The sequence below is a fragment of the Sapajus apella genome, unplaced genomic scaffold (genome assembly GCF_009761245.1).
Source record: "Sapajus apella isolate SASKATOON/1434 unplaced genomic scaffold, GSC_monkey_1.0 scaffold30, whole genome shotgun sequence".
Classification (NCBI taxonomy): Eukaryota; Metazoa; Chordata; class Mammalia; order Primates; family Cebidae; genus Sapajus; species Sapajus apella.
In genome coordinates this window covers 5,881,365-5,902,864 of record NW_022436970.1, presented here as the reverse complement: position 1 = coordinate 5,902,864, position 21,500 = coordinate 5,881,365, and the positions used below count along the sequence as shown (strand labels likewise).

At 41.7% G+C, this 21,500-nt stretch overlaps 1 pseudogene; it reads right to left on the bottom strand.

Annotated features, from left to right (window-relative positions):
* Positions 1 to 563: 563 nt before the first annotated feature.
* Positions 564 to 16,132, bottom strand: LOC116561685 (annotated as a pseudogene).
* Between the last annotated feature and the right edge of the window lie 5,368 nt (positions 16,133 to 21,500).

The window sequence follows — 21,500 nt, the reverse complement described above, 5'->3', positions numbered from 1 at the left end:
GGTTTAAAACTGAGCATCATCTTTCCAGTGAAACAAAAAGAAATTTTAAAAATAAACAGGAACAAAAGTACAACAGACAATGTCAATTCCAAATAAGATCCTACAGGTTCTGCTGATTCTCCCCCTGAGTGGCAGGGCTCAAGTCATCATTAGGAGAAAATTTATTTTAAAAGTGTCATCTTCACTGCAAGGATATCTGTCAAATGTCACAATTAAACATGCCAAAGGAGTAGCTGTGTTGTCTGAATGCCCACTTAACCCACCTAAACATCTCAAACCCAGCCTTTGCTGACCTATAACTCCATTTTTTTTAAGTTTTTTTTTTTTCCTTTTGTAAGCAAGAGAAAGCAGACAGATACATGTTGGTAAATGCTAACTGTCCATATTCATAAAGAGACACAGTGTACTCTCTGAGCCCAATATACAAAGAAAGGAGGAAAAAAGCTAGAATTCTATGCACTGCTACCCAGGGGCCTAGTGCCCTCCAGCTTCCAGCAGGGTGAAGGGAGTAGGTTTTTCTTTTTTCGCACAGAGCTCAGCGGTGTTGATCCCATACAGTTTTTGTTCAGACGGGAAGGAATAAAAATGAATTTCAAACAGAAAGGGGTAGAGACTCTTTACCCATGTATTCTGCTCAAGATATTTACCCCCAAATAAGTTGAGAACCATGGTGTAGAGAAAAGAGACCTCAAAAACAGGGTGATTGAGCACAAGAGGAAAAAAAAAAAAAAAAAAAAGACTGCAACTTGCTCCCAGGGACTGGAGAAAACTTTTAAAAGGAAGGTTGCAATCCATCAGTGTTCTATTAGTCATCTTCTCCTTCATCCTCTGCTCCTTCCTCCCCTTCATCATCATCTTCATCTTATTCACCTTCATCCTCAACCCCTTCTTCATCAATATCTTCTAATCCTTCCTCCTCCTCCTCCTCCTCATCTTCTCCTCCTCCTTCATCATCCATATCGGAAACCAAGTAGTATTGTAATGGGTTTGGCCAAATATCATGTTTGACGGCCTCTCCTAACTCATCAGCACCTGCATCAGAATGGTCAGTAAACCAGGTAAAGCAGCTCTCTGGTTCCTCACGCTGCCTCTCTCTGCTGGCTTTATTCTGCGTTTGACTTGAATGTTTCGTCAAATCCTTTCCAGATTTCCATTTGATTTCAGTGGACTTTGAAGATGGATCACCACTCTCGTTCAGATGAAATTCTTTGGAAAGAACTTTATTTTCAAAGTAAGGATTTTCATCAGAATAAAAATCTATTCTGTAACCTGATTTTCTTCAAAGTCTGTCACTTCAACTCTGGTCAAACAAGGCAGTGCCTCTCCGGCCTCCTCCCCAAGCAGTGCAAACAACTGTGGTTGGTTGACAAATGTTGTTACCCAAAAATTTGGGATTTCGGCCATCAATTCTGACCTCTTCTGAAAAAACTGGTTGGCGGAGTTTGTTATATTTCTGTTCTACTTTCAAAATCTCCTCACTGGCTTGTTCGGTAAGTCTGTCTATTTCATTTTGTACTTCATCAATGTGTTCAATTGCTTCTTGCTGTTCTTTTCCTCCCTTCTTTGGCAAGCCTGCAGAGGGTGATGCCTCCTCCCATCCCAGAGCAGGAGGTGGTTTTGGTTTCTTTTGAAGCAGGAGTAGAGACTGGCGTCTGGGGCCATGCTGCTGGGGAAGTCCGAGAACCAGAGCACGAGTCTTCTCGCTCGTCCAGAAGCAGGCAGAACACTCGATGTGATCGTTTTCGAATCATCTTAATAGCTAACATGCCCATCATGACTTACATGGGTCAGAATCATGCTAATTGCATTACATTGGCTGGGTACAGTGACTCATACTTATAATCCCAACACTTTGGGAGGCTGAAGTGGGCAGATCACTTGAGTCCAGGAATTTTGGACCAGCCTGGACAACATGGTAAAAGCCCATGGAGAAACCTTAAAGATGGAGATCCCTGCCGTGATGGGGCAGGAGGTCAGTCACCCTCATTATACTCCTTCCTTTCTCAGTTTAGACACAAGGACTGACCAGCATTGATGTTAAAATAGAGATCATAAGACTGGCAGCATGGACTCTTTGTTGCAATAAGATACCAAATCATAAACAGAGCCTAAGGCAGTGCCCTACACTTAAGAAATAAACTATCTTCTAACTGCCACAAGGCTTTTCTTGTTCTCTAGCAACTAAACAAGCACTGGCTTGGAGATGAACAGTACTGAAACAATCGCAGCTCACCCAGCACCAGATGCTGACCAACTCAACCCTTGTTCCACAGCCGTAACTACAGCTTTGAATGGACAAAAGACTGATTTCAGTAAATATCCCCAGGCCAGAAGAACAAGCAACCATGGACTAGCTCTGGTCAGTTTACAGATGTTGTGCATTTGAATGCCTTTGTGTCCTAAAGAGACCTTTTGACATATGGGGCCTACTTGTAATACATTTAAGTGTGAACTCTCTACCTCAGAGTAAACATGGATCATATGTAAATGCATATTTGTTCCATAGGCAAGCATCAGGATCACCTTCATGAATATTCATAGCTCCTGCCATAACCTGTTGAATACATATGTTTAGCCAATGTGTTCAGCATAAAAGTCCAACCCAACCCCTCCTTCAAAATACCTGCCTCTGGTCTTTGCATGAGACTATGCTTCCCAGCCTGTCAGAATGGCCACATTGCTAACTGTAACCCTTTATAAGAAATCTTCCCTTTCTAGATTTACAAATCTTATGATTTTTCTTTTTTTGAGATGAAATCTTGCTCTTGTAGCCCAGGCTGGAGTGCAATGATGTGATCTCAGCTCACTGCAGCCTCCGCCTCCCAGGTTCAAGCAATTCTCCTGCCTTAGCCTCTCAAGTAGCTGTGATTACAGGAGCATGCCACCATGCCTGCCTAATTTTTGTATTTTTAGTAGAGACAGCGTTTCACCAGGTTGGCCAGGCTAGTCTCGAACTCTTGACCTCAAGCAATCTGTCCACCTCGGCCTCCCAAAGCGTAAGGATTACAGGCGTGAGCCACTGCGCCCGGCTTAATACTTCTTTAGTTAAGTGCCTAAACAGAGTTCCGTTCAGTATAGATTTCCCAAAAAGTAAAGTGATATTGGATGACTGGTGCCATACTTTTATGTTCCAGCAGATGCCTAGAGGTAAGGTACATTTTTAGAAATCGATTTAGCTCAAAATATGCTCCAGGAATAAGAGGGATTTACCTGTATTAATGTCACCCTTTAAAAACTGCAAACATGCTTTAGGAGAGATAATCCCATTAGCCATTCATATTTTTTCAAAAAAATCTATATAACAAATATTAATAATTTTCATGACTCAGAAATGTATGGATTTTATTTATATTTCTATATAACTTTTATTATGACCACAAAAACCTTATAGTCAGTAACAATTTAATTGTACATTTTACTAAAAGTCTATAATTACACTGTTTGTAATGTAAAGGATAAATGCCATCGTATTTTAGGTTGACATCTAGTTTAGCTTAGAACTTACTTTTGTCTGAAAAGAGAAAACACGATCAACGGGAATTGTTAGGCGGCGGAGGAGGAGCTTAAATTTGGTCACCAGGAAGCTAATGAGAGTAGCGTACAGGAGATACTACATACATTATTTTTTAAATGAATGAATGAATGAATGATTCAGAAATGACAATGGAAGAGCTAAAAGATAAATGACCTGATTTCACATTCCTCTGAAGCCCTAAATTGGCTGATGCTACTTCAAGTCATCTCCCACATTGCCTTGGGCAGGTGGCCTCAGATTCAGATTTAGCAAACATCTATTAGGCCCTTACCATGTGCCATACATTTCCAGAGGGATGTTAAAACCAACACACATCTGAAAGGATGCAAAGCTCAAACTCATAACAACAATTCACCTCCTGGGCTGGGCACAGTGGTTCACGCCTATAATCCCAGCACTTTGGGAGGCCAAAGCAGGAGGATCATGAGGACAGGAATTCGAGACCAGCCTGCCCAACATGGTGAAATCCCATCTCTATTAAAAATGCAAAAATTAGCTGGGCATGGTGGTGTGTGCCTGTAATCCTAGCTACTCAGGAGGCTGAGGCAGGAGAATCGCTCAAACTGGGAGGCCGAGGTTGCAGTGAGCTGAGGTCACGCCACTGCACTCCAGCCTGGGGCACAGAGCGAGACTCCATCTCAGAAAAAAAAAAATTCACCTCCTTGTCTGGGCTAGTCCAGTATTATTAGTTCCATCTATTATCCTAGGGCCTTTTCCCCCTCAATTTTCACACATCTCCTGACGGAGAAACAAAGAAAGGAGAGAACTATCTTCTCATTCATCTGCCCCTTCTTTCCTGTCTTTACTGGTAATAAATTCTTCTGAACTTCTAGAGCCAAACTGTGCACAACCTCTATTTCTCAAGAACGTTGAAGTCTCCTGTCTTGGACCTTCACCAATCAGGATCTAGTCCGTGAGGGATTTGGTATGAGAGGGCATTATCCTACAGAGCTCAGCAGTGGTTCCTCTGTTGGGCTTCTCTCTTACTTGTGTGGAAGAAATACATGGAGACCACCCAAATGAGAACGAGGAAAGGTGATTCATTCAGAACTTGCTCCAGCAAGGGAGTCAGCCACAATCATTTGTGTTTGGCAGAGAAGCAAAGGCAGGCAGAGAGGTGGAAAAGCTTTATAGTGGAATAAAGGGAGGCTTGGGTATATCCTGATTGGAGGTTGTTGCCCTGGGGAAGCTGGAGGCTGGGTAATTAGAAGCCTACCCAACCCCTCCTTCAAAGTACCCATCTCTCGTCTTTGCCTGAGACTACCCTTCCCAGCCTGTCAGAACCGCCACATTGCTAGCCGTAACTCTTTTTTTTTTTTTCTCGGATTTTTTTTTTTAGACGGAGTTTCGCTCTTGTTACCCAGGCTGGAGTGCAATGGCGCGATCTCGGCTCACCGCAACCTCCACCTCCTGGGTTCAGGCAATTCTCCTGCCTCAGCCTCCTGAGTAGCTGGGATTACAGGCACACACCACCATGCCCAGCTGATTTTTTGTATTTTTAGTAGAGACGGGGTTTCACCATGTTGACCAGGATGGTCTCGATCTCTTGACCTCGTGATCCACCCGCCTCGGCCTCCCAAAATGCTGGGATTACAGGCTTGAGCCACCGCGCCCGGCCTAGCTGTAACTCTTTACAAGAAAACAAAGTTTCCTTTTCTAGATTTATACATCTTATGATTTGGCTTCAGTAAAGTGCCTAAACAGAGCATTTGGTTAATGGTCACATTTGACATTCCTGATTGGTTAGTGGTCATATTTGACATTCTCCTGACATTTAACTTGATTGGTTGGTGGTCATATTTGACATTCTCCTGTTGGTCCTATGTTGTAAGTGGGGACAAAAATTAAGGAAGCTTAATTACATAGACCATGTTCATGACTGGAAATATAATGAAGATGTCAGTTCTCTCAAATTAATCTACAAATCTACTAATATTCCATTTCAGATTTCATTAAGGTTTTTTGAACTTGACAAGCCAAAGTTAAATTTCATTTGGAAGACCAAAGAGCCACAAAATCACCTTGTATGAAAAAGATAGGTGATGTCCTCACTCTAAAAGATATTGCTGTAAATTGTAATGATTAAGACCTTGTGATCTTGAAGTAGTAAAGACAAAAAACATAGGTGAAACATTTTAGAAAGTAAATATAGAAACCTGATGTACACTGAATTAACATAAATCAGCAGGAAGAATAAACTTTTAAAACATGGTTTGTAGACTATGGAAAGAGATTATTAAGATCCTAAATTCACTCCATAGATAAAAGTCAGTTTTAGGAGAATTAAAAGCCGAAATGTGAAAAACAAACTTTGGAAAATTTCAGAAGAAAATGTAAGACAATAACTTTTCTAAATTGTGATAAGGGCCAGGCATGCTGGCTGGCCCCTTGTCACAATTGGAATTACATGCTTGTAATCCCAACATTTGGGGAGGCCAAGGCAGGAAGATTGCTTGAGCCCAGGAGTTCAAGGCTAGCGTGAGCAATATAGTGACTCTGTCTCTACAAAAAATAAAAAATTAGCCAGGCATGGTGCCTGTAGTCCCAGCTACTTGGGAGGCTGAGGTGGGAGGATCTCATAAGCCTGGGAGTCAAGGCTATAGTAAGCCATGATTGCATCACTGCACTCCAGCCTGGACAACAGAGTAAGACCCTGTCTCTTTCAAAAAATTGTGACAAGGAAGGAAATCCTATATAAGATACAAAAAGTATAAATCATAAGAGAAAACATCGATTAACTTAACTACATTAATTCCTGAAGCTCTTATATTAAAAAAAGACACATTTAAAAAAGAGCATATAGCTAAAACCACAAAATTATATACTTTTAAAAGGGTGGGTGGTATGTTTTATAAATTATATCTCAATTAGGCTGGCATTTACAAAGTGTAAAGACTTAAAATAACAGTAACCTACCACTTTATACCCATAAGATTGGCAAAATTTTTAAAGTCCGGCAATACCAAGAGTGTGCAGTGATGTGAAATATACCGTGGAAATAAATGCTGGTGAGGTATAAATTGTTATAACCACTTTGAAATTTGTCAATGTCCAATGTATTTGAAGATGTTTGTACTCCATCATCCAGAAATTCACATCCACATATATACACTATAGAAACTTGAGCACATGTGACCTAGAAGGCTTGTACAAAATGTGCCCAGCAGCATTATATTAAAATTAAAAAATTTAAACTCATCTAAATAATCACTAAGGGAAATGATTAAATTATAGGATATTCATAAATGAATTACTGTATAGCAGTCAAGAAGAATAAACAAAAGCAGCACAAATCATCATGGTAATGCCATGTCGCTACCTCTGGAAAGCAGGGGGCAAGGAAAGAACCTGAAGGGGACACAAAGGGAGCTTCATAAAGACGAAGCTTCATTCCACATGTGTGGAATATTTTATTTCGTGCTTCCAAAATCTGAGGCAAAATGTAGCAACAATGGCATTTGTCAGATCTGGGCAGTGGCACATGAGTGTTTATTATCTCGTTTTTGTGCTTTGTTTATTTGAAATAATTTCAAAGAAAAGGAAATCCCTTTGGTGTTTAATAAACATGCATTATTCTAAAATTATAGTAAATATTAGTAATATTAATGTCAATACATCTATTCTATCTAAACACTTCATTGTCAAAAATTTTAGAATCAAAGGAATAGTAGCAAAGATTTCCAAAATGCCCTAGAAGCAAGCCTTATAAAATGAAAACATTGTTCTCTGCATTCTTACCCCAGCCCCCGCCCCAAGATGGAGTTTCACTCTGTGGCCTAGGCTGGAGTGCAGTGGATCTCGGCTCACTGCAGCCTTCGCCTCCAGGATTCAAGTGATTCTCCTCCAGAGTAGCTGGAACTACAGGCACGTGCCGCCACACCCGGCTAATTATTTGTATTTTTAGTAGAGATGGGGTTTCACCATGTTGGCCAGGCTGATCTCCAACTCCTAACCTCAGGTTATCCGCCCACCTCTGCCTCCCAAAGTGCTGGGATTACAGGCATGAGCCACAGCGCCCGGCCATTCTCTGCATTCTTACTGACACACATAGAAGATTGACATGCAGAATGCTTATAATTCAATCCAATCTATCCTTCCCCTTTAAATAGAAGTCACTATGTACTGATGAAATGGTACTAATAGAGGATTCCTTCTATTTTTTAGTCCAAACCATGCTCTTTCCAAGACTTGCCCAATCTTGGACTTATCATCATAAGGTAATAATCCCAATCATGAACCAGTTTTTTTACTAGCCCCTCCATTTGTTTTTCCAGAAATGGCCAAGTTTTCTTGTTTGTTTCGATCTTGGCTCACCGCAACCTCCACCCTCCCAGGTTCAAGCGATTCTCATGCCTCAGCCTCCCGAGTAGCTGGGATTACAGGTGCGCACCACCACGTCTGGCTAATTTTTGTATTGTTAGTAAAGATGAGGTTTAGCCATGTTGGCCAGGCTGAAGACCCTGTTTTCAGTGTCCATGGATTCCAGGTGCGGCAGCACTCTTTGGGTCTCTCCCTTTTCTCTTTCTATTAACTCTGGCAGTGGTATCTTTCACTTTTGAAGAGATATGAGCAATGAGAAAATGGGCAAAAAAGAGCCAGTATCAAGATTAAGGAGAGATGTGAGGCTAACAAGGCAGTGAGCAAGCCGTCCCGGCTGCCTGCCATCCTTGATGGCAAATGAGCAAGGGTGTTTCATGCATAATGTCACAGAAACAGGATCTGGACCCATCTTAAGAGACTGGACCCAGGGCTAATTTCTACCCAGAAAACACTGTGAGGGTAAATATAAAAGGCTTTACTTGGATACAAAAAAATCCCAGTGCTACATTACCGGATGAGGACTAAATGAATTCACAGCCCTGTGTTAAATGTTTTTAATTTGTTTAATTGACCAGAATACTCACTGTCAGTAAACACTGAATTGTGGCTCAGAAAATAGAAATGTTACTGCCGTTTTAGAACCCAGGAGAATAAAGTGTGTGCTCATTAGGCTCATCGTGTATGATATCAACATCTGGAGCACTGCATCTAATTCTGGGCACCATGTTTTAAGAGTTGCTTTAGCACATTTAAAGAGCAGTAAAAATGGTGAAGAAATCAATAACCACTTTATGAGGAAGAGTGGAACAAACATAAAGAGAATTGAAGTCCTACGGATATAAGCAATGACTTAAATCAAAGAGCAACCCTAATCCTGCTAGACACAGAAAACAATGTGTGATCACACTGGAGGGGGCTGCTAGGCTGACGGGGAGCCCGTAGTGTGAGGCGAACGTGAGAAGCACGACACTACGGAAACCCATAATGGTGAGCCCATAGTGAAAAGAACTTCTAATGCTCATGTTAGAGAGAAGAAAATAAAAATGCTACTGCCGTGTTGGAATCCAGGAGGGGAAAGTGTGTGCTCATTAGGCCCGTCGTGTATGACATCATGTATGACATGTGTGACACCATGGTATCCTACATGGTGGGCCTCACGAGCACACAAAATACCATGGGTTAATCGTTCTAAAAATGTTAGTTTTTCTTCAGTTTCACCCAACTGATACAGATAACTGCCTAAGAATAAAAAATATATATAATTTACTTTAAAAGACTGAATAAAGGGTCAGCATGACAGAATTTTGGGGGATGATGGGGTGATGGAATGGGACGGTATCTTGATTATGGTAGTTGTTACAACTCTTCACATTTGTCAAAATCTATAGATCAGTACATCAAAAAGAGTAAGTTTTATACTTTGTAAATTATAAAATAAACTAGTCGGCCAGGCACCATGGCTCACACCTATAGTGCCAGCACTTTGGGAGGCTGAGGCAGGCGGATCATGAGGTCAAAAGATCGAGACCATCCTGACCAATATGGTGAAACCCCATCTCTAATTTAAAAAATACAAAAATTAGCTGGGCATAGTGGCACACAGCTGTAGTTCCAGCTGCTGGGGAGGCTGAGGCAAGAGAATCGCTTGAACCCGGGAGGCAAAGGTTGCAATGAGCTGAGATCGCGCAACTGCACTCCAGCCTGGGTGACAAAGTGAGACTCGCCTCAAAAAAAAAAAAAAAAGAAATAAAAATAAACTAGTCAAAATATTTTGTTTAAAATAAAATGAATTTTGTCCAAAGATAGCTTCTTGTTTACACCATACTTGTTCACACCATACTTGTTCACACTGATTCCAAACAGAGAAAAGTAACTAATGAGAGGCCAGGCACTTCATCTTCTTCATGCCTTTGGGGAGGGAGGGATTTATGTATAGTAATTCTGGAGTGACTGAAAAAGAAAAGTTTCATTTTGGTCTTTCTGTGTTCACTCCTAAAGGAGGTGCTGCTGATTCTTACTCTTATGCTCAACCCTCAGGTCGGCTCAGAAATGGGGGCTGGAGAAGAGGAGTCAGCCGCTTCTTCCCTTCTCCACATAGGACCAGACAGAAACATGCACACGAACTGGAATATGACATACGACATATGGACTAGGTCTGGTTGGATCCCCAGCCTCTCTAACCTGTCTGAACTGAAAAATAATAAACAAGAGAGAAAAGAGCATTCACTCTTTTTTCTCCTCTTGCTTCTTCTCCTTTCATCATAGAGGGGATTTACTACTGAGTTTTCATGATCTTAGCCTGACCTGGAAGTCTAAACATAAGACCATTTATTTGTCTAGAAAAAAAAAATCTATGTATGCATTCACATAAGTTTAGAACTGTGAAATGATTTTTCTTTTTATGTACTTATATATTTACCTTAAGAGACAGGGTCTCCTATGTTGTCTAGGCTGGAGTGCAGTGAGTATTCACAGGCGCAATCCCAGCATTGATCAGCACTGCAATTTTGATCTGCTGTTTCTGAGCTGGTTTACCCCTTCTTAGGCAATCCGGTGGTGCCTCACTCCTGGAAGGTCACCGTATTGATGCCGAACTGAGCGCGGAAACCCCATCGGCATAGTACACTACAGCCCAGACTCCCAGACTCAAGTGATTCTCCCACCTCAGCCTCCCAAGTAGCTAAGACTACAGATATGTGCCATCACATCCAGTTATTTTCATTTTATATCTTTGTATTATATGGTGTTTTATCAGGTAAGAAATAATAATAAATAAAAATCAACATCCGAGTTTTCTAACTAGTGGGTATTATTTAAAGACACTGAGAGCGTTCAATTATTATACCAACAGATGGAATTTTCATCTTTGGTACATGAGTTCTAAATTGTAGATATGTCTAGAGCAACTCAACCCTAGCACCATGACTACTTGACATATGAACAGAAAAGGCTGCCTGCAGCAGAAGAGACTTTTGTGAATAATAGTCTCATACTTAACTGTGTCACCAAGAAATGAAGCAATGCCTAGCCTCCTGCTCCAGATAATGCAGGAGCTCTATGCCAGCTGACCGGAGCCTCGCACTCCCAGCCTCCAAAGAAGTAGTCTGTAGAAGGTCTTGGCTCTCACCTGTCCACCGTGCTCCTAGAAGCTGCGAGACAAAACAATTGTCCAGTGGCTCCCATAAGAGGCATACTAAACTAGATGTCTTCTGCTATGAGATTATTACACGAATCCGTCAGCTTATAATGCATCATTAAGAAAACATACTTATACTTGCCCTTTTTTTCTTTTTTTGAGACCGAGTCTTGCTCTGTCGCCCAGGCTTGAGTTCAATGGTGCAGTCTCAGCTCACTGCAACCTCCGCCTCCCAGGCTCTAGCAATTCTCCTGCCTCAGCCTCCCGAGCAGTGGGGATTACAGGCACCCACCATCACACCTGGCTAATTTTTTTTATTTTTGGTAGAGATGGGGTTTCACCATTTTGGCCAGATTGGTCTCGAACTCCTGACCTCGTGATCCACCCACCTCAGCCTCCCAAACTGCTGGGACTATAGGCATGAGCCACCGTACCCAGCCTGTATTTCCCTTTTAAAGCTGTATGTGTAAACCTGTTTAATACAAACCAATGCAAAAATAAACATGTTGAACTAACATATTCTCAACATCTGCTTCTAAAGGTGTTTCTCTAACACTTCCATTCTTTGAAAGAAAACAGCTTATGATGCATCTTTAAGAAAGCATGCTTACAAACACTTTTTTATTTACTTATATATTTATCTTCAGAGACAGGGTCTCTTGAGCAGCCCAAACCCTGCATGTCAGCCACCACCACCCAAAATACCAGCACATGTACTAACATGACCCAATTTCCCTTCCTCGCCACCCTTCCAAACCCTGCTGGTGCATTCTACGGAATGTACAGCGTGTCATCAGGAAACTTGCTTTATCTTCAAACTCTTCTCTAAGCCTTCTCCTCTCCTCTTTCATGCCCTCTCTGAAACCTACTTATTCCATAAAAACATCTCTTCCTCCTTCCCCACAGCCCTCTAGCGCAGCTCTCTTTTATTACCCCATGAGACTTGGGGTCTGGGAACGTGATATTGTCCTTTCGATGCTAGAAAACCTAGCAGTTCTCTCTCTAAATCATATTCCAACTCTGTCCAACGCACTGCATCTTCACCACCATCATCACCCGGGCCATGCCAACCCTCTCCTAACCTGTCTCTTTCTCTCCACCCTTACCCTCCTGTGGTCCATCTCTCCACCACAGTCATCTTACTTTTAAATGGCTGTGATATCACATCTCTCTGCTCCTTAAACCCAACCAGGAGTTTTAGTCCTTACCTTGCCTTGCCAAACCTGCATGATCTGGGTCCTGTCTCCATCTCTGTCTCTTATACCACTTCTAGCTTTGCCCATTGTAGTGAAGAGAATTGCGTCCCCCAAAAAGAGACACATTGAATCTCTAACACGGCCTACCCTCATACCTGTAAATGTGATCTCATTTAGAAAGAGGGTCTTTGCAGACGTAATCAAGTTTAGATGATATCATTACAGAAGACTCTATGTCTAATAACTGGTATCCTTATTAGAAGAAAAGGCCATATAATGACAGACATTGGTGGAGCATGGTGGCTCATGCCTATAATTCCACCACTTTCAGAGGCCAAGGCGGGAGCCTCCCAGGAGCCCAGGAGCTCAAGTCCTGTCTGGGGAACATGGCAAGACCCCCATCTCTAAAAAGAAATTAAAAAACAAAACAAAAATTACCAGGTCATGGTCATGCTCATCTGTGGTCCCAGCTACTCAGGAGGCTGAGGCAGGAGGATGGCTTGAGCCCAGGAGGTCAAGGCTACAGTGAGCCATGTTCATTCCACTGCACTCCAGCCTGGCTGACAGAGAAAGACCCTGTCTCAAAAAAAAAAAGAGACACAGAAAGAATGCCAGGTGACAATGAAGGCAGAGATTGCACTAATGCATCTACAGTCCTCCCATAGAGGATCCTTTCTTGCTCTTCTTAGCTTTTGATAGTTAAGAGGGACTGTACCCTGCTGACACCCGGATTTCAGACTCTGGCTTCCAGAACTGTGAAGCAATAAATTCCTGTTGAGCTAAGCCACCCAGTTTGAGGTCATGGCAGCCCTAGGCCACTAATGAACCCACACTCTCTAGGCACATCCACCCCTCTGGGCTCCTTGAACACACCACGCTGATTCCTGACCTAAAAACTGTGTTCTAACTCTTCTCTCTGAGCAGAAGTTTCTTCCTTTGTATGACCAGCACTTGCATGCCATTCATCTCAGCTTCCATGTCACCTCCCCATTTTCAAACATTCCACCTAAAATAGCTACCCAGCTACTTCCTATTACATTAACCTGTTTTGGTCCCCTGCATAGCCTATAGCTATCTGATGTTACACATGATTGTTTATGTATCATCTGGTTTTCTCCATGCACTAGATGAGAAAGTGATTGGATTATCTTGTTATTGCTCTTCTCCTGAGTGCCTACACAGCGCATTGTACCAGTCCCAGCTTGCCCAGGAATGTTTTTAAAACAGTCTCGTGTCCTGGGAGGCCCCTTGGTACCAGGAAAACCAGGATGGCTAATCACTCTACCAGCAGATGTGGTCAAGCAATCCAATTATCCACAAATATTAGAAATTGGATGCATTCATTAAACTGTGAAAGAAATAAAGTTCTTACTCTAAAAACTAAAAAAATGTGTTTGAGTATTTCAGGCACAGGTGGCCACTAGATGGCTAGATTCAGTAATATATCAACTTTCATTAAAATTAATACAAAGTGAGGAGGCATTTTATTCCAATTAAAGTATTAAGGTATTCAGCTGTTTCTCATGGTACTGTAAGGATATAGAACTATATACCTTTGAAGAATTTATAATTCCCATCTGTATTTCTGAAAAGTCATTGAAATTTTCCATGCTGAAAAAAAGATGGATTTATAAATACTATGACTAATTTGCATTTTTAATGTTATTTCTGAAATTTTTGTCAAACTAACATGAAAAATCTATATTGGGACAGAGAAAACTGTGACTACAATGACATCTTGTATCCAGGAATTTAAAATATAGTCAATATTTATTTATTCACAAAGTAACCACCTGAAGATTTTAATAGATGCATGGGAAAAAAATATCAGCTTCTTTGAAAGAAACCCCTTGTTGGAAATGTTGTGAAAGCAAGTTTTTCTCAAGTTTATAGATCTTAGGTAATAGATAATTCCAACCTGGTGTCATTTTCTAAGAGAACCTCATAAAGTCACCAAGGCAAAAAAAGGCTCATCTCAAGACTTCTTATCTGCAGTGAAGGCTTGCCGCTCTAATTACTCCAGAGATTAAAATTTGATCAAGGAAACAGTTTCTAAAACAGAGCTTGTAACTTCAGGAAATTTCATTCTTCCTTATTCCCAGAGATCAGATCGATCTGATCTTTGCAAGACACAATACCACTTTTGTAAACTTGTAAACACATGCAAGCAATATTAGCAATATTGCTAATAATTTAATAAATAGCAATAAATATGCTATTTATTAAAAATACATGTTTTTAATTTTTACCAGAATTTAAAGCATAAATAGACATAAAACAATGCCCACCGTGGTGGCACATACCTGTAATCCCAGCTACTCAGGAGGCTAAGGCAGGAGAATTGCCTGAACCTGGGAGGCAGAGGTTGCAGTGAGCCAAGATCATGCCACTGCACTCCAGCCTGGGCGACAGAGTGAGACTTCGTCTCAAAAAAAAAAGAATGCCCACTTATCACTGTGTGGACCTATGGGAAGAAATAAAAGGAACAGGATCAGAGAGAAGATCAAGGCAACTTTATCAGAAATGTTTCTTAATTTTATGAGAGATAACAGTTTAATATGTTCTTGTGGGTGCTAATGCTTGTTACATTTTTTTTTTCCTTTGAACTTTTCCAATTAACAAAGAAGAAAAGCCGGGAACGGTGGCTCATGCCTGTAATCCCAGCACTTCGGGAGGGTGAATGGGGCAGACCATGCGGTCAAGAGATTGAGACCATCCTGGCCAACATGGTGAAACCCCTGTCTCTAATTAAATACAAAAGTTAGCCGGGCATGGTGGTGGGCTCCGGCAGTCCCAGCTGCTTGGGAGGCTGATGCCGGAGAATCTCTTGAACTCAAGAACCAGAGGTTGCAGTAAGCAGAGATGACCCCACTGTACTCCAGCCTGACGACAGAGCTCTTACTCAGTCTCAAAAAAAAAAAAAGAATAAATAAATAGCTATTGCTCCCAAGAGCCATTTGACTTTCCTGCAAGGAGTCTGACAAGCCAAAAAAAAAAAAAGAAATAGAATGAGTTCAAGGTGAAGAGGCCTTTGGCCTATGTGTCTGAAACCCAGGAAGCTGTAAAAAATCAGGATGGATTATTCTAATTAGAAGCTGGTCACTGGGTAGATGGGTTTCTCTCTTTATACACTTGCTGTTAGAAAAGCAGGTATTCTGCAAAAATGCAGTTCTGATGAGAGCATTTTATAAATAATAGCCTCACACTTGTTGAGACTGGTGGAGCAAAGGTGAGAAGAGAGAGATGAAGGTGTAGGGTCCAGCCCTACAGGGTTTGTGAGCCCCTCCCTGCTGGTGTGGGGATGAGAAATTGCAGAAATAAAAGATACAAGACACAGAGAGAAAAGAGAGTTTGGGCCCGGGGTCCACTGCCAACAATCGCGGAGTCCTGCAGTGGTCCCGAGTGTCCGAACACTGACTTTTATTGAGTACAAAAGCTGGGGACAGGGAAGGTAGGGCGAGGTGCAAATCTGGGGGCAGGGAAGGTAGGGCGTGGCCTCGGTGGTGGTGATAGGGAGGGGCCCCAGACTTTCAGGTAGCCGAGGAGCACTCTTCCGTACTTGTTAGGAAAGAACAAAGACATTAAGATTGACATCACTTTTACTGATTAATTCTTACAAGAGAAAAGGAACCAGGTGCAGGGACAGATGATGAGGTTGACATGGAACGTGACCACGGAAGCACCGCATCGCATGGAGACAATGAAGCCCCGGGATGTCTGCCTGACCTGACAGCCTCAGGCTTACGGCAAGACCTTGGAGAAGCGGAGTTTTCTCCTGACTCCTCGGAGACAGGAGACATCGCAGCTGTTTTGGACGTCTCCTTTCCTAGCTGGCCAAACAGCGGGTGCTTTTCCAGGGCTGGCGCTGCCGCTCAGCCAAGGCGCCCTCCAGCAGCGCTTATGCTGGCTTGACAGAGGGCTTAACGTGTCTTGCCTTAGAGTCATTCATTTCACAGCTGCCGCCCCAGGTTCACACTTCCGACCTGAGACGCATTAGTAAAAGAATTAAGATACCTATGAATAACTAAAATCACCTATGAACAACTAATAACTACTACTACGGTTATATTTCTGGTTACTTTCTTCTTCATTATTTATATGGAAATAGGCTGAGGCTTTTGGCTCCTGCTTCAGCCCTTATGGGATCTCCCCCCTACATGAAGGTATGGGGAAATCATAGTCAAAGGGTGCAGAATCTCAGTTTCACAAAAGGCATATGTGTTTTTTAGTTCTATTGCACAGCGTGGTGAATATATTTATATTAGATTCTTGTACCTTTCAAAATTGCTAAGAGCAATTATTTCATGTTGTACTTATAAATTATAGCATCCCTTTGGACCCCATAAATGTATACAATTATAAGTTGACAATTTACAATTAAAAATAAAGTTTGATTTACAATAAAAATTAAAGTTTGATTTATAATTAAAAACAAAGTGAAATAAAATAAAACACTGATAATGGAAGTGCAGGAGACAATAGCAGATGAAATTTTCTCTAACGCTTAACAGAAGTTTTTAAAGAGCCAAAACATTTGTTCACAAATATCAAAACAATGAAAGGTCCACATCCTTGTTCTACAAACTCGGAAAAGTGATGGCCAGAGAGAAAGGAGCGTAGAAAATTTTGGTGTAGATTAGCACATCTCCTAACCACCCCTGAACTAGTCAGGGTCTAGTCAGAAAATGGAAGTCGCCTTGGTTTATTTAGAAAGGAGGGAATTTGAAGCTAGGGGAGGGTAAAACTCAAGGAGAGAGAAGGAGGGGGAAAGAGGGAGGGACATTGTAGAGGGAGCTGCTGGGAGAAAAAAAGACAAAGCCACTTCCCAAGATTCCAGCTGAGGGAGAGACCCAGGCTTTTCCCAGCCTCTTCTCCTCTAGTCTTACATTGGCAGAAGTTACATGGAAACAAGAGGGCAAGAGAGCTGAAGGCATTTCCTGCATTGCTGAGAAGGGAAGAGAAGGGAGAAAAATGTACCTGAGAACAAACAAATAACCAGCACAACCCCGGAGCCCACCAGCGACCAATGGAAGAGAGAAAGCAAGCCAATGGGAGCAGCATTTCCTGATGAAGATCATGGAGCAAGGTCCATGAAGTCCTAAGCAACGCCTAGGATAATTCATCCCGACCCCATTACACTTAGTAAGTTGTTCAAATAAGGCTCCCAGGCTCGAGACAGTCAGAGACTATTTACTGCACTCATGAGACCTCCCAGAAAACAACAGCTGACAGAATCAAACCAAGAGATAACTGGGAAACAGTAGCAAAAGCACTGCTGGGGGGGATGGAAGTGATTTAACAGGCAGTCACGGAACCGGGGAAATGTGGTATCCAGTGTCGCAGAATGCAGCAGTGTCACAGTAATAATAAAATGGGAAGTGGTGAGAAGGGGAAAGGGGCGAGAAAAGAGGGGAAAGGAGATGGGAGAGTTGGAAAGTAGGCAGTACAGCTGGAAGCCATTTATCATGAAACAGTGGGAGGTGACTAAATGGGATGGGAAAACTGGCATGTTTAAAATGTTCTTGTAGGTTCAGTAGGTTCTTTCCTTCCTTTCGGCTTTTTTTTTTTTTTGAAAAAGAGTCTTGCTCTCTTTCCCAGGCTGGAGTACAGTGGTGCAATCTCGGCTCACTGCAACCTCCACTCCTGGGTTCAAGTGATTCTCCTGCCTCAGCCTCCCAAGTAGCTGGGATTACAGGCACATGCCACCATGCTTGACTAATTTTTGTATTTTTAGTAGAGACAGGGTTTCACCATGTGCCAGGCTGATCTCAAACTCCTGACCTCAAGTGATTCTCCCACCTCGGCCTCCCAAAGTACCAGGATTACAGGCACCCATACCCTTTCAGCATTTTTTAATAAATAGCTTTGAAGTAGACACGTTTTAGGGAAATAAAAATTCTTTTAATATAGTAAGGATTTTTTTTTAATATTCTTCCATATACTTATATCATTTGGTTTGGATCAATTCAGATTCCTTTAAAAAAAAAAAAAAAAAAAAGTCTTCAGTGAGGTTAAAAACCACAATTCTAATTTTCATTCCAGAAGCTAAAGTGCACAGAGAGGCAAATAAAATACAGAAACAGGTCAGGTGTGGTGGCTCACATCTGCAATCCCAACACTTTGGGAGGCAAAGAGGGAGGATTCTTTGAGCACAGGTGTTCAAGACCAGCCTGGGCAACATGGTAAGACCCTCCCACATCTACAAAAAAAAATTTTTTTAATTAGCTAGATTCAGTGGCATGCACCTGTGGTCCCAGCTACTCAGGAGGCTGAGGTAGAAGGATCACTTGAGCCCAGAAGTTTGAAGCTGCAGTGAGCTGTGATCATACCACTGCAATCTAGTGTGGTGAACAGAGTGAGATCCTGTCTCAAAAAAGAAAAAGAAACAATACATTTACCAAACATCTTGTGAAAGGTAAATGGGAATGAATATATGAAGCTTCCATATAATTAAACTTATTACATACATACCATAACCTTGTATTTAACACTTTGAATAAAATGCTTTCTAAGATTCATTTTGTAGTTTACTCTCTTTTATAGTACAAGATCCAATTTAACATTTTCTTTAAATTCAAAAATGCTAGTCCTTTCCCTGGGCAGTGAGTCTAGAGGTATTCTCAGAAGCTATCTTAAGTGCATGTGTTTGTTCGCTCAAAGTCTTATCAGCTTTTCTTAAAAACTACTTTGTTATTGGGGAGGGAGGGTAGTCATAGGTTCTGACGTTCCTTTAGGGCTGCATTTTTGTATATTTGTTCTTTCTCAGATGTGATTTTTGAATAGTTATGACTCAATCAGGGAGCTAAAAAGTAAGACGATGTAACAATTCAGATAGGATCACACAGAGACAGGGGTCACAGGAAGCTGAAGGATTCTTGGAGTTCTCTACAGATACCTGTAATTAATTAAATCCTCTCTCTGACGTTTAAAAAAGAAGATACTCTTCAAAACTGTTATCTGCCAAAAATATGTCGGGAACAGAGTCATATACTAAAGTAAATATGTCTTATTTTTATTTCAGAGAGGCACTGTATATAGTGATTAAAAGCCTTTTAGCGAGACTGGCTAAGTTCTGTAGATTCTGGAGCTATTTACATGAATTCCCATGCCCCAGTTTCCTCAGCTGTAAAATGGGTATCGTACTAGTACCCATAGAGTTCTCTCTACCTCATAGTGTTCTCAAGAAGAAAAACATGAGTCAGATTTTGCAAAACACTTATAACTGTGCCTGGAATATAAAAAGTACAATTATTATATAACCTAGATTATAGAGGGAAAAAAGGAATTTTAAGAGAAATGGTTTTGGTCCGTATTCCTTAATGGTGATGTTAGTGTTTTCGTTTTCTCTGTGACTCTGAGAACAAAGTATATTTGAATATACATTGGCCCTCTAAATCTGTAGGTTCTACATCCATGGATTTAACCAACTGAAGATCAAAACTGTTTTCGTAAAAACAGAATGGATGGTTGTATCTGTATCGACGCGTACAGACTTTTTTCCTTGTCATTATTTTTTAAACAATGGAGTATAGCAACTATTTACATGGTATTTACACTGTATTGGGTATTATAAGTAACCTGGAGGTGATTTAAAGTTTACAGAAGGATGTGTGTAAGTCATATGCAAATACTATGCCGTTTTATATCAGGGACTTGAACATCCTCAAAGTTTGATATCAGATGAAGGGTCCTGGAACCATTCTCCCGCATACACTGAAGGATGACTATACAGTTCTGACCAGGCCAGCCTCATAGGCATGTGACCTGTACAGGAAGGATTCCCTCCACCCATGTTAGAAGAGAGTCCCAAGGCCGGGCGCGGTGGCTCACGCCTGTAATCCCAGCACTTTGGGAGGCCGAGGCGGGTGGATCACGAGGTCAAGAGATCGAGACCATCCTGGTCAACATGGTGAAACCCCGTCTCTACTAAAAATACAAAAAATCAGCTGGGCATGGTGGTGCGTGCCTGTAATCCCAGCTACTCAGGAGGCTGAGGCAGGGGAATTGCCTGAACCCAGGAGGCGGAGGTTGCGGTGAGCCGAGATCGCGCCATTGCACTCCAGCCTGGGTAACAAGAGCGAAACTCCGTCTCAAAAAAAAAAAAAAAAGAAGAGAGTCCCTTACTTGGTTTAATGATCTACTGTCACTGTCTTGAGATTCTTAAGTCTTTCTGAACAGGGAATCTCACATTTTATTTTGCACTGGGCCCTAAAAATGATGTCCGCAGTCCTGACTTGGACTCCCTGTTCTGTTTTCTCTGATTCTTGTAAGCCCAGAAGCCCTAAGCTGCTGTTGCATCCTCTCTCTGCTCACAGGTTTGGGGTCGATCACTCTGGAGCAAGGACAGTAAGAGAATTGAACATTCAGACCCAGTTGGGTGCAGTGGCTCACTCATGCCTGTAATTCCAGCACTTTGGGAGGTTAAGGCAGGATCCTGTGAGGTCAGAAGTTCAAGACCAACCTGGCCGACATAATGAAACCCTTTCTCTACTAAAAATACAAAGATTAGCCAACCGTGGTGGCACACACCTGTAATCCCAGCTACTGGGGGAGGCTGAGGCAGGAGAATCGCTTGAACCTGAGAGGTTGCAGTGAGGTTACAGTGAGCTGAGATTATGGGCAACAGAAGGAAAAATAAAAATCAAAAAATATCTCAAAAAATAAAAATCAAAACATGAAAAACCAGGCCTACTGCACTGTCTTTCTCGTAGAATGTTTATATCAACATGCATGTATACTGAAAAGAAAAAAGAACATGGGGAAAAAAGAGTCCCTCCTTTGTGGAAACACAACCCACACAGAACTACCATTTCCCCTCAGGAGCTACATCACCCAGTGCAGAATTTCTGTTCTTTCCTTAAGGATCTCTTCCTTCCTTAGGAACGTGGCTTAAATAGAACAGATTTTATTCTACCCATGTGACCTCAAGCAGACAAGGTCTCACTTTCAAATTGTGTTCAACTGAGGACAATAGTTGCCAGATACACAGACAATGTGAGATCAAAAGAAGATAAAGTATGCAAAAACATGTTCTCATCTGGAAGGTGGGGCAGTAGGCACAGCAAAAGGCAACGCATTTCTACTTCTGTCCTGGGGCCACAGGAGCACCTGGCTCACAGTAGCTGGCTTCATTTTCCCAGTAAAGAAACTGAGCGCCAGGAACATAAACATTTCAAAGTCAAGGTGAAGCACAGGTATGCACATTAATTAAATCACCACTGATTAGACAACTGCTTTGGGTTGGTCACAGAAAAGGCATGGAGAAACAGAAGATCAATAAGAAGCATGTATTTTCCTTAAAGGGCTCACACTC